This window comes from Rousettus aegyptiacus, unplaced genomic scaffold (assembly GCF_014176215.1).
Source record: "Rousettus aegyptiacus isolate mRouAeg1 unplaced genomic scaffold, mRouAeg1.p scaffold_m13_p_2, whole genome shotgun sequence".
In the NCBI taxonomy this organism is placed as follows: domain Eukaryota; kingdom Metazoa; phylum Chordata; class Mammalia; order Chiroptera; family Pteropodidae; genus Rousettus; species Rousettus aegyptiacus.
This window is the reverse complement of record NW_023416295.1, coordinates 175,714,814-175,730,756: the sequence shown is the minus strand read 5'-3', so window position 1 is coordinate 175,730,756 and position 15,943 is coordinate 175,714,814. Positions and strand designations below refer to the sequence as shown.

The 15,943-nt window shown below is 64.0% G+C and overlaps 1 protein-coding gene and 1 pseudogene across 5 annotated transcripts in view; both read right to left on the bottom strand.

Annotated features, from left to right (window-relative positions):
- TBC1D22A (TBC1 domain family member 22A) overlaps window positions 1-15,943 on the bottom strand; it is a 167,989-nt gene that overhangs the window by 110,060 nt on the left and 41,986 nt on the right. The gene's annotated exons all lie outside the window — the stretch shown is intronic.
- On the bottom strand, window positions 48-166 carry LOC118614261 (annotated as a pseudogene).

The window sequence follows — 15,943 nt, the reverse complement described above, 5'->3', positions numbered from 1 at the left end:
GGATCTATAGTGATGTCTCCTCATTTGTTCCTTTTTTTTTTTTTAAACACCTACAGCACCTGGTCGTCCCAGGTGGTCTCCCACCCAAGTACTAACCAGGCTCGACCCTGCTTAGCTTCCGAGATCAGACAAGATCGGGCACGTTCCGGCTGGCGTGGCCACGGACTCTCCTCCTTCATCTCTGGTTCTGGTAATTTGTGTCTTTGCTTCCACTGATCAAGTCTAACTGACCTTTTTGTTGATCTTTACAAAAAATAAAGTTCCGGTGTTGCGGACTCTCGCCTTGATTTCCACCCTCACTCCCCTTCTTTCGCGTAGTTTAGTTTCCTCCTCTCTTCCTAGCTTCTTAAAGTAGAAGTTTTGAGCACTGATGTGAAGTTTTAATTTTTTTCTAAGATAGGCTTTTAAAGGTATGAATTTTCCTCCAAGTGCTGTTTTGATGGCATCATAAACTTTGATATGTCTTGTCATTTTTATTCAGTTCGAAATATTTTCTGATTCTCTTAAGTGATTTCTTTGATCTATGCGTTACTTAGAAGTATGTCAATAGATTTCCAAATATTTGAGGATTTCCTGGACATCTGATCTTAGACGGACTTCTAATGTATAGCGTTTGGTCGGATGCACTTGGTGTCATTTCAATCCTCTGATATTGTGGCAGAGCACGTGGTCTACGTGGGGAACATGCCGTGTGTCCCTGAAATGAACGTGCATCCTTCCGTGGGTGGATGTGGTATTCCATAAGTCAACTAGATCCAGCTGGCTGACGGCACTGTTCATACCCTTCGTAGCTTTACCATTTTTAAATACACATATTTTATTAGCTACTCAGGGAGGGGCGCTAAAATGTCTGCCTCTGACTGCGAACCTGTCAACGTCTGCTCCGCGCATCGTGAACCCGCGTTACTAGGTGCACACGCATTTCAGAAAGATGTTGTCTGCTTAATGAGTTGAACCTGTTATCATTATGAAACATCCCACTTTGTCTCATAAAACTCTTTGTCTCGATGTTTGTTTTTTTCCTGACGTTATTATAAACAAATGAGTTTTCTCGTGATTAGTGTTTGCATTGCATCTTTTCCTACCCTTTTATTTCAACTGCCTGAGTCTGTGTCTAAAGCTCTCAGCTTTCTGTCCACGTACTTCTTGGAGAAAGACTGCAAATTCGCTGGTCCTCTTAGAGAGAAAGCTAAAATGTAAGCAAAACTTCAATAAGAAGAAAATAAATGAGAAATAAATAATAGTTCTTCCTTCTAGACAACAGTGGATATGCTTTCGGAAAAGGAGAATCTGGGCACGTGTTCACGACGGCGATACCGCAGCCGCGCGCGCCTCTGTCCTCTGCAGGCCGAACCTCCCGACCGCGTCGCCCCGGGGCAAACTGCCGCAGCAGACACTCCACGCCACGGCAAGCAAAGCGGACGCACGGCGTGGACGAACAGAGGCTGGCGGCGGGCTCACGGCCCAGCACAGCCCGTGGCGGTCGGCGTGGCCTCGGACGGCCCCCTGGGCCTCTCTGGAGCGCGTTCCCTCCTCTGCAACACGGAACAAATAAAAACGCCTGCCTCGCCTAAGCCACAGAGCTTCCGCAAGGAACAAAGAGACGGCACACGGGAAAGCCTTTGTGACTGCGGCACATGAGACAGATGTGAGGATGTGACCCCCTCTGCGCCCCATGCTCGCTCTGTGGACCCCGCAGCACCTCACGCCGCTGAGGATGTGACTCCGCTCTGCACCCCGACGCTCTGTGGACCCCACAGCACCACACGCCGCCGGGGCTCGCTCTCCCTCCCCGAGCCAGAAATCCGTCACAAAACGTGTCTACAAGGGACTCACAAATGATATGCACCCTTTTTTCCAGAAAAGCCAGGAATAACAGAAAAATCAACCTATAATTTAAAATTTTTTCTAATACTTCATCTCTAGCTGGCTTTGATTCTGGTTCTTTCAAACTCCTACCGCAGCACAACCCGGGAGAGACGCTGGAAACCAGGGCTGCGTGCACATCCACGAGCCCGGCGGCGGGGGCGGGTCTGCGGCGCGAGCACGTGTCCCAAGCCCACGGGCCACGGTGCAGAGGGGCCTCGTCAGCCGCCACGCTTCGCCCCCTCTGCGTAAGCCGCCTCTGGGGCCCCCGCCGCTGACACCGTCCCTAACGCTGCGTCCGCCACACGCGCTGGCCCGCCCGGCCGCCCGGCCCGTGCATGCCGGCGACGCTGCCCACCGACCTGGGCGGGGCTGGCCCCGGAGGGCGCGCGGCCGGGGTGCCGGGAGGGAACGCTCCGAGGGCGCGAGCACGTGTTAGGGCGCTGCTCGGGAAAGGAGCCAGGTGACAGAGGGCGCGTAGAGTTTGTCTTCCCTGAAGAAGGGGGCATCAGAAAAGAGTCCCCGGGGTGCCTCGATGCCCCCTTGAAACCCGGCCGACTGAGCTCCCCGCCCTAAACCTCGACAGCGCGACGGCAGAGGAACGACACTGAGGACGGGGCCGGGGGCCGAGGGGAAACGGCCATGGAAATCGCAGCGAGGGACAGCGGGAGGCAGAGTGGGCGCTGGCCCAGCGGCGTGGCCGAGGCCAGACGCTACTGCCTGCAAAGGGACGGCGGGGAAGCTGCCGGGCAGGGCGGGGGCCGGAAGGAGGCCACGCCCACGCGCGGACGCCCAAGCCGTCCCTCCGAAAGGGACACCGGGCAGCACGATGGCGAGGCCGTGACCCAGTTACTCAGAACGAATGACAAATCTCCTTTCCCAGAACCGTGACATCAGCCCCGCGGGGAGGGCGGGGAGGGAGGAGCTGAGCCTGCAGGGCCGCGAGGACGGCGGGATTAGCAGCGTCTAGAAACACGAAGCGCCGCGAGGGGCCTTCGCGGCCACGGGGTTCGGTGACAGCCCCGGGGGTGACGTGCAGGGACCAGGGACGGGACACCGGCCGGTTCCCTGGGAGCCAGCGCTGTCCCCGCCCCCCGCGCAGCCACGTGTCGGCAGCGAGAGGCAGGACAGGCGGGACCGGCCAGGCCGCCAGCCGCGGGGTGGCGTCTGACGCGCGCTGGGTTCTGCCCGCCACGACCCCGCCTGCTGTAGGTAACGAAGTTTTTGCGACGTGACTTCTTTACCCAGACTGTTTCCTTTCATCCAAAGGGTTTTTCCTCCAGGCGGGGAAGCGTGTGCTACCGTGGCACCAGAAATGGAACCTCAGAGAGGCAGCGCGGGCTCTGGACGCGGCCGGGGGCCCAGGCGCCAGCAGGAAGGGCCTGGTGGGGAGGCCGCTCAGAGCCGAAGGGCGGGGCGACGGGCCTGGCTCACGGAGCACCCGAGCCAGCCTGGAGGCTTGGCGGCCTGGAGGCCTAGTGGCCATGACACTTGAGAACACCCTGGAGAGACCTTGGGAAGGGACCCGGAGGAGGCTAGATAACAGCAGCGCCTTTATTTTGTATAAAGTTAGCGAACGTGACTACTGGGCTCTAATCGAAGCCCAGCCAGTTCAGGGGGACATTCCTGGGCTTTGCCACAGCCCCTCCCCCGCCTCTGCTGACCCCCGACAGGGACTGCATCTGAGGATGCCACTTCACCCAAGGGGAGCAGCCCCACTGCTCTGGCGCTCCCCAGAGTTCTGGAAAAGGCGGGGCTGGGGGCCCCGGGGCCTCCCGCCCTCTCAGCTGCGGAAGGTCACAGTCGCCCGCGGCCCCAGGCGAGGACCCAGGGCCAGAAGATGCGGGGCGGGTCTCTGGCTGCTGAGAAGCCTGGAAGATGAAGGCTTTACGGAGAGTGAAAAATTAAAACGGAGACGCATTGTACTCCAGACACCGCGCTATGACGAACTGCTAAGTCACTCGAATGAGATCAAACCCGCTTCTAAAAATTAAGTGTACTACCGGCTTTCAAACGTGTCTTCACCCAAAAAAGGCAGCTTGGAACAGCGACTCCGCCGCCAGAGAAAGATGACTCACACCCACCTCCCCCGCCGAACCCCACGGCCCCCCACGCCCTGCCCGCAGAACCCGTCATAATCACGGAGTCGGGTGCCCACGGCCGGGCCGCAGGTACTCCAGGAAAGTCACCTGGCGCGTCGGCCCCTCCCCCACCCACTGCAGACCGAAGCCCCGGGAAGCATCTTCCTCAGCGAGAGAAGCTGCCGGAAGCTGTCCGTGTCGGCACCGGGGAAAAACGGCTACTGCGTGTATTCACCTCGAAAAGGATTCTGGTGACTTCGTTTTGTTCCTGTCATTTGTTTTAGTTTCGCTTGATTTTGCTAGTTTTAATACAGTTACTTTCTCAGATCACAGATAGAAGCCTCTCTTCCTCTTCTTTACTTTTCCTTTTTCTAGAATTTATCTCAGTGAACATGTCGAATTCATTCAGAGTGGGGAAAACAGATCCTATTAAAACATAAGTTGCTTTGTCAGCAATGCCAGGGAAATAACGCCACCTGCCTCTGCGGTAGGTGCCCTGCTTCTCCTCAGCCCTCCTATCTAGAAAGTTCCAGGCCACCTCTTCCAAGACGCACCCCCAATGCGCCGCGCCCCCACAGCCCGCCCAGCCAGGCCGGCCCCGGAAGGCAGCCGCAGCCGGGGCTCGCCCCCGCCTCTCCCGCAGCAGAGCTTCGCGTGGGGACGGCCGAGGCACTCCTGCGGCAATGCCAGCGGCCGCCTGCCAGCCCAGGGCCAGCTCCCCCGCTGTCCCCACCTCCAGCCTGGTCCTCACGGGAACCAGCCAGAAAGCACAGACAGTACGAAATGTCAGGAGTCTTGGATATCAACGATAGAAAGACAAATGACCCAATTAAAATGGGCCGAAGGGTCTTAATAGATGTTTCTTTGAAGAAGATGCACCACCAGCCAATCGGCACCTGAGACGGCACTCAAAACCATCAGCCGCCAGGGCCATCAGACCGGGGGAGATGCCACTCCCCACGCACCCGGAGGCGAGGACGACAGGCCTGGAAACCGGGCCCCGCCCGCTGCTGGCGGCGATGCAAAGCCTGGGGCGCCTTTGGACAGCTGGACACGGCCAGCTCGGCCCGACAAGCGACGACTCGGCCACACCAGGCCCATGCTGCACTCCCGGTGGCGTCCCTGGAAGCAGTCCGAGCGCACGGACACCGCGCGGCTGGTCCACGCCACGGGACGCCGCGCCAGCCGAGTGAAAGGTGCCGCCCGCCAGGCCGCACGCTGTGTGGCTCCGGTGTGTGCGAAACGCCCAGCAGAGGCAAAGGCACAGGCGGCGGCGGATCCCGGGCGCGGGGCCGGGCAGCGGCGGGGCTGGGCAGTGGCGGGCGGCGCAGAGGGGGGCCAGGCGCGGGGCCGGGCAGTGGCGGGTGGCGCAGAGGGGGGCCAGGCGCGGGGCCGGGCAGTGGCGGGCGGCGCAGAGGGGGGCCAGGCGCGGGGCCGGGCAGTGGCGGGCGGCGCAGAGGGGGGCCGGGCGCAGGGCCGGGCAGCGGCGGGCGGCGCAGAGGGGGGCCGGGCGCAGGGCCGGGCAGTGGCAGGCGGCGCAGAGGTGCCCGGCTTCTTCCCCGGCGCTCAGGGTCACCTCGACACTGACACGTTGCCACACGCGCCAAAGCTGCCGTGTCGCACGCTCAGCGGTGAATCGTGTGGGTTGTGACGCTACCTCAGTAGCGACGTCCGCGTCTCGGGGAAGGCATTTCCCAAAGGCTCTTGAACCCCGCTCCTGGGAAGGGGGCCCGCTGTGGAGGGGAGGGCCGGCCTTCGCCGAGCCCGGAGCCGCGGAACGGCTCTGCTCAGACTTGAGTCTGGAAGCGGCCCGGCCCCCAGAGGGCAGCCGGCGGGAGGGCAAGGAGAGCTCCCGCAGGCCCCCGGCCACGCGGCTCCGCTACGCACCTGGCGGAGGCCTGCGGCCCTGCTCGGGGTCTCCCTGGCCCCGCCCGTGACGCCCACGGAACCTGCGGGTGTGGGCGCCGGTCCACCGGAACTCAGCAAACGCTGCCGCCTCCGGCCGGCAGGGCTGCAGGTGACCACGACGACGTGCCTCTGGCTCTCGCCCCGGCCTCACAAAAATGCCCACCCCTCGGAGCCCGTCACCTCACCTCTGGGAATCTGTCCCACAGAAATAATCCAAAACGCAGACAAATATTCAGGCAGAAAGATACCCACTGCAGCATTATTTATGTATTTTGAAAAGTTATGACCTAAATGTCTAATAATAGAGAACTGACTGAATTAGAGTTCTATCCATTTGCTACTAATGGGAAATCAATAAACACACCCACAATGTTCGAGGAAAAGCCGGCATTTCAACGTCTGCAGCACGGAAGGCAGTCAACTCGCCCGCATGTCCTTAGCGGCCCGCCACCCCCCTGAAGAAGGCCCGTCACCTGTTAGTCACTCGGCAGGCTAATTACACTGCTTCCCTTCAATGCCATTGATCCCGCAGCCAGTGCCACACGGCACTTAATTAAAAGAAGGGCTGCTGCCATTTCTTGCTAAAAATCTAAACCCTTCAAGCACATTAGAAGCTTGTGCTTGCTTCTCTGCCTTCCAGCAGGGCCCACTAAAGACGGACCCTCGGCCTCCTATAATTTCTGTGTTAAAGGAAAATGTGCACATGTAAAGCATGCACACAGGTGCGTGCGCATCGGGCTGGCTCCGCCCCCTTCTGGTCTGCAGTGTCCGCTGACGATGGCACCTGGCGGCAGGTCACTCCGGTTCCTAACGGCAACGTCAACAGTGAGACCAAGGTCAACAGCACAGTCCTCCTAACGCTCCGACGCTGAATCGCCAGCAGGGCCGCCACCCCCATGTCCACGTGTTTGGTCAGGGCCCAAGGGTCATCGCGCCCTAAGCCAATTGCCGTCCCCCCAACACTGCTCACGCCGGCTTCGCACCCATCACCCCGGAAAAGCCCCTTGACGGAAGAGCAGGAGAGAGACGCGCTGTCTCCCAGCTCTCCCGAGGGACTCCCCTGCCCACGCTCTTTCCGAGGCTCTGCAGGCCAGCGAGCACACTCCGAGATGTCACATGTGGCGAAGGAATCTCGGCGATAAGAAGCTGGGTCCCGGCGCCCGCAGGAAGGCTGAAGACAGTCTTGTCAGTGATAAGCTCAATTAATCTGAGATAAGTACGCAACGCAATTACAAAGGCAAAGCTGCACAACCCCTCAGCCCCCAGCTCGCCGTTTCGCTCGCTCGTAAACACACAGAGGAAGATCTGGGGGCAGCGAGAGAAAGACCCAGGGACAGTCCGGAGCTGACCACAGACCCCGAGCTGGCCCGCAGCCCGCACGGCTGTGGGTCTGCTGCTTCGCGTGGCAGCCTCCCGCGGGTGCCCCCAGGGCGCCCTGCCCAGAACGTGGCCCGTGCTCGGGGTCCACCGGGCAGTCGCCGCTAGCCCGCCCGCCGGCCCACTCCCCACTGGCCCGTCCCGCTCTGGGTGCGCATGCCCGCTCCTGCCGCCGTGAGCTGCGTCTGGCTTCAGGGCTGTCTGCACCCCGCCAGGGGCTCCCCGAGCACAGGGGCGGCATCCTACGCCCTGTGCCCCGGGCTCCCAGGCCGCAGCTGCACAGACGAGGTGCTGAAAAGGTGAGTAACGGTGTGGACCCCGCTGTTACTCACCTAGAGCAGGGGCTCCAGGTGAGTCTGAGGAGCCGCTCCTGCGGGTGAGTCGCCGCCGAAGCAGCCCGTGGGCCCGCAGTCCACGGCACGCGTAGGCAGGGCGGCCTCGGCACACTGCTTAAACCAGACCCCGGGCACGACTAATAATTACGCCAGGACCACAGGGGTGAGTGAGTGTTGCTCGCGGCCGCCAGGCCGTGACCGGCCCGAGCCACGGCGGCCTGAGACTCCCTGGGTCGCCGAGACTGAGGAAACTCGCGGAGACGCGCCCCGGACAGGAGGGACACGGGCCGCTGGCTCTGCTGCCGCTTCACGACCAGTGGCCGCGCCGCTCTCTGCCGCGCCATCCGAGCGCGGCCCGACTCAGGGTCCAGGTCGGGCCCTGACGATTCGCAGCCGACAGCCCGGGATCGGCAGGGCCCTGCGTGCGGGCGGAGCAGACGACGAACCGGTAACCAGGAGCCCGACCGTGAGGGGCATTAGATGCTGTGAGTCTGGTCTCTCGCGGAGGCAGCGGGGAGCTGTGAAAGTCGGGGGGCTGGGGGCGGGGAGCCACGTTGGGTCTGGCTCGCCCCACCCGTCCGGGGGACGCAGACGGCAGACGGCAGCGAGGATGCGGGGAAGCCAGGGCACGGCAGACACGCGGCCCTGCACGGGGCAGGCGCCTGAAGCCGGGGGGGGGGGGGGGGGGGCCGGGCAAAGGCGACGGTGCCGGGCGCTCTGCGGCAGCGGGACAGGCGGGCGTCCCCGACGACAGGACTCGGAGACAGAGAGGGGCAGACCGGGCAGCGCCCCCAGGCGCTGGCCCAGCAGCTGAGACTGAGACTAAGGCTGTCCGGGAGCTCAGTCCTGTCCGCCGGCCCCGAGTGCAAGGCCTGCCACACGGCGGGCATGCAGAGGGGTGGCCGCGGGCAGGACAGGGAGGAAAGAAGGGCTGGCCCCGCACGCCCCGAGGCCACTCCGGGGTCGTCTCACGCCCCGAAGCTCCCGGAGAGCAGCGAGAGCTCGGCTGCCACGCGCCGAGTTCGCCCACAGCAGGGACCGGCACATGCACAGCGGGAGCATCTGGGATGCAGACGGCGAACCCCTGGCCGCCCGGCCCCTGGCGGGGCGGCGGGGGGGGGGGGGTGCACCGGGGCGGGCAGGGGCCTCGGCGCGGCGGCTCTGTGTGCAGTGCTGAGGACACTGGCGCCCGGGACGCACAGCCAGGCCAGCCCGGGACCCTCCGCTGGCAGGAGGCACACGGCAGACGAACGGGCTGCGGCGGGCTGCGGCGACCGTGCCCCCGGCCGCCGCCGAGCTTGCCACCCGCCACCGGGCCTCGCGCGGCGGTCTGCACGGCCTGGGGTGGGGGGAACCTCGCGGCGGACGCCGGCGACCTGGCTGGGCTGCTCTCTGACGCGGATGGCAGGGGCCGCAGCCTCGTCACCAGCAGCCGGGGAGGGCGCACGGTGCGCCGGGGCGTCCTCACAGGGGCGGGGCCACGGCCACAGCAGGCTGAAGGAGGAGGCGGGTCCCCTGCCCCCGGTCAGTGCAGAAGTCCAGTCCACAGCCGCGCTGGCTCGCAGAGCCGGGCCGGGGAGGGAGCCGGGCTGGCCAAGCGCCGTCGTCGGGGCCCAGGAGCAGCCTGAGGCCGAGCAAGGGGCGCCTCCGCAACCCGGACGCCACTTGCCGTGTGGACGGTCCCCTCCGCTCGGGCAGCCAGGGCCGGACCAATGGGAGAAGCGGCAGGCTCAGCCTGCCTCCTGGGAGAAGGAACGCCGGGCTGCTGGCAGGAATGACAGCCGCTCCCCGCGCCTGAGCCCTGGGGCCTCCTCCTGAGACCGCCACCCTGCCCGCCTGACGGATGAGCCCGTGCGCGGCCGGCTGGTGGGGGAGGGGACGCGCCGCCAAGGGTCCCCGTGCTGGGAGAGCAAAGGCACCACGACAAGGCCTGCGCGGCCGGCACGGGGCAGGGCCGCGGCTGACGCGGCCCCAGAGGGAGACGGCGACGGGGAGCCGGGGAGCCGGGGAGCCGGGGAGCCGGGACGGCCCGGCCCACGCCGAGCCTCCGTGAGGCTGCTCAGAGAGCCGCGTCGTGACGCGGTGGCTGCTGTGACGGTGTCTGTGCCCGTTTGCCGCAGAAATAGGACGAAGTGAAAGGGTAATGTGCAGAAACAGCATAAACACCACACGGCTTCGGCGGTGCCGGCCGGAAGCCTGGTCGCGGAGGCGGAGGGGAGACACCGGTACCAGGGAGCGGGCGGCGTCTGCGGAGGGCCGGCCAGGGCTCCGCCGCACGGCCCAGGGCCAGCCCGACGTCGGGCCTGGCCGCAGAGGCGGCACTGGAACCTGTCCACTCACCACAGCGCCTCACAGAGCAGCGCGCTCCGCGCCCTGCCCTGCTGCGGCCGGCCGTCCCCCCGCTCCCCGAGACCAACCCTGCAAGGCCGGGGGCGCCCGGAGTGCCACGAGCAGACTCAAAGGGCTCCCGGGAACCGTCCGCTGCCCTGGTCACCGGCGGGGTGTGGGGGCCGCACACTGACTGCACATGAAGGCGTCACAGCCCCTCTCGACTCGGAAATGCTTCCTCCTGAAAGTCACCTTCTAAGCAACTCGGTCAGACTCGCTCTCCAGCCGGCTGCCCGGCTCCTCCGCTCTGAGACGGGACTGTAACCCACAAAGAAGGTCGGCCACAGAGACAGTGTGGAGGGCGCTCCCGAGCGGTTACCACGGAGACACCCACAGCGCTTCCCCAGGCGCCATCGGGCCTCTTCACGGGTAGATAGTTTTTCATGTTTCACACGTGTGTCCATTTGAAACGGAACCATTTTCCCTTCTGAACCCCACTTCCCCTCCGTGCGATGAATGGGGCCCCACTGCACAGCAAGGCCAGTAGCCCCCAGGACAAGGTCGTTTGCATATCCTGCAATAAAGCACCCAAAAGTCCTACTCGGGGAAAAACACGAAGCCAGGACACCATCGGCAAACCCAGCAGGCCCGATTCAAGGTCAACAGCAAAAGGCCAGTGCAGCTGGGCCCCCACCCTGCGTCTCCGAGCGTGGGAGGGAGGGAGGAGACCGTGGGGGGAGGGTGCTGCGGAGGGGGAAGAGGCAGCGCCACGCCAACCCCCACAGTCCCCAGTACGAAACCGTCTGCAGAAAGCGGAAATGAGGGAAACGACCAGTAACAAGTAACACACGCCAGTCGCTCCACTGCAGGGCCACCAGCGCGTCTGGCACAGACTCAGTGCGCCGCTCAGCCGGGACTCGCGCTCCCCTGAAAACGTGCGCCCTGACTTTTAGCGCCACGCGGGACACCCTGGGTCCGGCCCCCCCCCCACCCCCCGCCTCCCAGGCCCCCGGGGTGGCGGCGTCTTCCACCGCGGTCCTCGCACACAGAAGTCTGAACACCAGACCCAGCGCCACGAAGCGTGATCAACGCCGCGGGTCAGGGCGCCCGACCCGGAGTCCGCGACCTCGATGCGCCTACGGGGCCGGTTTCCAGACGGCAGAGGCTGACTCAGGGGCCCCCAGGCAGGCAGGCGGCCTGCACCCCAGCCCCGGGCGGCGGCGTCCACAGGGGCGTCTGGGAGGAGAAACGCTGCCCCAGGGTCTCCCCACCACACCACGTTCTCAAATTGAAGGAGACTCTTTTTGGGGGGAGGGGGGCTCGTAGCAACGTGCTGAGCGATGTAATGACACAGTGACTGACTGACCGGCGACCAGGGCTCCGAGACGGGGAGGTGGAGGGAGGAGGGAGGGCCAGCGCGACTCAGAGGCAGAGCCAGCGCAGCAGGGGGGCCGGGGGGCAGGCGGGGTGGGGGGAACAGGCGGGAGGAGGCGGGGCCCTGTGGGAGGAGGTGGGGCCTGGTGGGAGGAGGCGGGAGGAGGCGGGGCCCGGTGGGAGGGGGAGGGGCCCGGTGGGAGGGGGAGGGGCCCGGTGGGAGGAGGCGGGGGCAGGTGGGAGGGGGAGGGGCCCGGTGGGAGGAGGCGGGGGCAGGTGGGAGGGGGAGGGGCCCGGTGGGAGGAGGCGGGGGCAGGTGGGAGGGGCGGGGCCCGGTGGGAGGGGGCGGGAGGAGGCGGGGGCAGGCGGGCTGGCCTGTCCTGCTGCTCCCAGGACACAACCTCTGCGTGCGTCTGATCCGTTTCATGACACGACGGGTCTGAGCACGCGAGCGGGTAACGGTGGCCCCTGCCCCTGACAGGGATGGACCGCGGCCCCGTTCTGGAAAGCTCCGTTGGTCTCCTGAGCAGCGGGCCCCTCTGGCCAAGAGCCGCCCCTGCCCCTGCACAGTGCCCCCCCCACCCACGTGCCCCGGGAGTGGCCTCCTCTGGCCTCCACATTCCTTGCAGTCCAAAGGTCCAAAGCTCAGGCACGCTATGTCACCACGCTCAGTGATAAACATCCACACAAGTAAACAGTGCTCACTAGATCGTTCTACCTGAAATATCACAGCAGCGATTGCTCGTTGCCCGTTATTTAAAAACAAAACAAAACAAACAACCACGGCATCGTGGAGCCTGGGAGCTGACGAGGTGGATGAGGGACAGGAAGGGGACTGGGCACATTCCCCAGCTGCACCTCGCAGCAAAACCCAGGGGCGAGACACCCCATGCCCGCTCCAGGCAGAAGGTGTCCACAGAGCATCTCGTCTCCTCTCCCTGAACCGACGCCCCGCCCTCTCGAGCGCTCCGCGGCACTGCCCGCTCTGGGGCGGGCTGCGCCTCAGCGTCACTGCAGAGGGGTGCGCAGTGCCCTGGAAGATGCCCCCCCCCCACCTACGTCCCCTTCCCGAGAGCTGGGACGACGGATGCGGAAGTCCCCAGCCCACACCCAGCCCCCGATCGTCATTCCATCACTTCCAAATAAAGGAGCCTAATATTTTGAGCATAATGATTTTAAGGAGCTCAACAATCTCTTTGCATGCATTATTCATTCTGTGACACAAAACTGTTATTTCTCTAAGATTACTGTAAATCGCTACATGAAGAGCTGGCTTGCATGAACAATTAAATGATAGATATGATAAACTAGATTTATAAGCTTTATGTTCCCATAACATAAATTCCTTGAATGATTTAACTCGACGGAGCTGGAGAAGTCTCTCTCGACGCCAGGTCCGTGGACCGGCAGCGCCCCCATCAGCACGGAGCAGACACTGACCGCGGCGCGAAAAGGAAAATATTTAACACAAGGTTTAATATTACTATGGTAACCACAGCAACTTGTTTCAAAAATGAATAATAGCTTTGTTAGGTGCTTCATTAAAATTTTTTCAACCAAATGCTGCCCTTCGTCTTCTCAATGGAACAAAAGACTTCGTCGGGACCCGTGTGGACGGCTGGAAACGACGTCAGGGAGGACGGTGCCGAGCCCAGGCGCCTGCGCAGAGCGGGATCCGGGCAGCCGTGACGCGCGCCGGGCGACTCCCCGACGACCACGACCCTCGCCGTCCCGTCGTCGGGCTCCCGCCCAGCAGGCGAAGCTGCTCTGCGGACACCAGGGAGCCGCCGGACCGGGCGGGCCCCGGCTCCAGCCGCTGCCACACACGGGCTCCGCGCCGCAGGGGAGCATCTGGGAAGCCCAGGGTCTGGCCGCGGAAGGCGACCCTCAGGTCCACCGCCTCCGCGCCACGTGGGGCCACTGCGCCTGGCCTGCTGCCTCCGCCGGGCAGCTCTCCACCCCAGAGCCACCCCAGTCCCACGCGCCGGCGACGTCGCCCAGGTGGATGGTCCTGCCTCCCTGTGCTCCGCCAGCAACCGCTGCCACGCTGTGTCACTCCTGCGCCTGGGTGAGGTCTCAGTGACGGACCCACGGGGACCGGGGGACCCATCCGGCCCGGCCTGGCCAGGCTGTTCGTGGCCCCACCGCCACCCGCTCCACCCTGGCAGCTGCACTCGCGGACCGCACGCCCCTGGCGACCCCCCCCCCCCCCCCCGGTCCCCGCAGCCACCTGTGCTGCCGCCACGCCCCACCTGGTGACACGGCCATTCGTCACAGGCTCGGTCACCTGCTCTGTGCCTGGAGCAGAGGTGGTGTGGAGGGGACACCTGAAGGGGCACAGACGCTGGGGGACAGGGCTTCCGGATGCTCTACGGGCACACAACTCGTCACAACTAAGCCTGCAAACTGCAAGCGGGCAGAGAGGAGAAGGGAGCAGCGCGCAACGGAAAGCCTCCGCCGTCACCACGGGCCGGCAGGGGCGCGCGCCCACCGCGACCGCGGCACCGCGAGGCCGGCACCGCACGCTTCTCAGCAGCTCTCCTCATGCGGGCCCGGCGCACGCTCCGCCGCCCAGGAGAAAGGCACAGAGCCGGCGGTCTCCACACGCGCTCACACGCACTCACACGTGCTTACATGCACTCACACACGCTCACATGCAGTCACACACACATACTCACATGCAGTCACGTACTCACAAACATACACACTCACACACTCAAACATACGAACTCACACGCACTCACATGCAATCACGTGTGCTCACACGCACGTACTTACACATACTCACATACTCAAACGTACTCACATATACACACTCATGCATTCATATGCACTCACACGTACACACACGTACTTGCACACACTCATGTGCACTCACATGTACACACGTACTCGCATGCACTCACATGCACTTATGTGCACTCACACGTGCACACACGTACTTGCACACACTCATGTGCACTCACACATACACACACATACTCGCACGCACTCACATGTACGCACCGCAGTGAGGCTGCCTATGCTCCGGCAAACGACAGCCAAAAACACGGAGCCCACGTCAGCTCTGGACAAGCCACAAACACCTGGCTCGGGACGTCCTGACACTTCCCTGGGCAGGACACAGTCTGCAAACTGCCTCTGTCTGCACAGCGACGGAAGCAGCTGTCCCACCCGTCTGGGGACAGCGTCACAAGGGCCCGGGCTGGTGTCAGCGGCTGCTCGCCAGGGCGGCTTTGTTCTCACCGGAGCTTCTTAGGACAAAACACGACGCACTTCCAGGAACACGGAGGCGGCCCGGCCAGAGGGCGGGGGCGCCACATGACCCGGGGACCTGTCCGCTCCCCAAGACCCCTGTAACTGCTGGCAGATGATACGGCTGCTCCACAGAGAACTTTCCAGAAGTCACCAGGGCCCACCACAGAAAGGAGGACCCCTCCAGCTCCCACTCACTCCTGACGGGGTGCATGGATTTCACCTGGAACATGCAACAGCCAACTCGAGGAGCCCCCGGGGGCCTACCAGCAGCACACGCGTAGCGCGCGGGATGGAGTCCCGGGGCGCCAGGCAGCGCTCCACCACTTGGCGCCGGGATGCGCAGCCTCCAGGGGCCACCTGCGCGCACCACGGCACGCCCACGCCGCCGCTGATTAAAAGGGGCGCTCAGCGCTGCGGGCCCTGCGGGCGGCGTCCTGCGGGCGCGGCTGTGCCTCCTCCATCTGAGGCTCACAGCGACTCCCTGCCGCTGGCCGATGGGGACACCGAGGCACGATGGGGACACCAAGGCACGCAGACGTCAGCAACCCGCCCCGCCCCCCAGTGAGCCGCAGAACTGCGCCCCGAGGCACCACGCCCCACAGGCCGCCTCCCAGATAAGGGCGCTGAAGAGTGGCAGGATGGAGAACCAGCTCACAGGCGCAGGCTCAGGACGAGGAGAGGGCCACCGGGGTGGGGGGGGGGGGGTGCCGTCTCCCACTGAGAAGAGGGGACGCGGTCTGGGGTGCACGCGGCATCCACGAGGACCTGCGGCGCGCGGGAGAACCGGCCCCCGCGGCCCCCGCGGCCCCGACACCCCGGAAGCGTGCACTGCGCTCCTCGCCCGGCTCCCTCGTCAGCCCCGCGGCCCGGGCACCGACCTGGCACACGGACGGCCGCCCACGCTGCCCGCCGCGCCTCCCAACACGCCACGGCCTTGCTTCCCCCGCGCACGCGCGAGGCCGCCGACCGCGCACGCGCGCACAGCCCCGGCCACGCTCCGCGGCGCCACCGCGTTCGCCAAAACCCACCACGCCAAGCTTTGTGTTTGAGACCTGGGCACGTCACTACGTGAATGTCACCCCTCAAATTAAATGTCAACCTCGTTAGTGACATGCACACTTAAGTGTTGAAGGGTGACTGATGCCTACATCTTACTGGGGAATTCATTTTTTAAGAAGATGGGTTAATGGAGGGATGGACAGATGGACAGAGACGACAGACTCGCGAGGGTGGCTTATCTGGGTGATCATTGAGGAGACTTAACTTTTGTTTGAAATGTTTCGTAATAAAATGTGAAAAATAGATTACTGGTCTGGGATCCCAGAGGCCTCCACCCGATGCGCGGCCAGCCCGTCTGGGCCTGGGCCTAACAGTGCTCCGGAGCCATCGCGCAGTCCCTCCCTCCCGAGCGACCGA